The sequence below is a fragment of the Macrosteles quadrilineatus genome, unplaced genomic scaffold (genome assembly GCF_028750875.1).
Source record: "Macrosteles quadrilineatus isolate MER2022 unplaced genomic scaffold, UCM_ALF_1.0 Scaffold_2__2_contigs__length_208266976, whole genome shotgun sequence".
Taxonomy (NCBI): domain Eukaryota; kingdom Metazoa; phylum Arthropoda; class Insecta; order Hemiptera; family Cicadellidae; genus Macrosteles; species Macrosteles quadrilineatus.
The window spans coordinates 105,606,946-105,607,405 of record NW_026542595.1 but is presented as its reverse complement, the minus strand read 5'-3'; positions in this window follow the sequence as shown (position 1 = coordinate 105,607,405).

The following is a 460-nucleotide window of genomic DNA, read 5'->3' as shown; positions in this document are numbered from 1 at the left end:
TGACACCCCACGGAAGTGAAGAGGGTTGTCTCGCCGTTGTCGGCTAAAGTCTCTTTGTCTTTTATTTAATTTAGTTGTTGGATGTAATTTTATTTTTGTTAAGATAAAAATTCTAAACTCCAATTTCCAATCCTATGTTGCATGTAGCCTACATCACATCCTTCATCCTAACTTAGTATGCAATTTAAAATTAAGATTTAAGAAAGGAGGTTGGTTTGGATAGATTGTTTAGGTTGGTTATGGCTAAGTTTACATTTGGATTTGAGCCATCAATATCATAGTAACTTATATATCAATAATATCATAGTAACTGTTATTAAGTTATTATTATTTATTTTCTATTCAAGTCTGGGTAAACTTAATGGGTAAGCCTAGAACAAAATTAAGAATACCGGAGCCGGAGTAGTGGCCAAAGAGTATAACCTTTTGACTGTGTTGATACAACTTCTGTATCCAATAG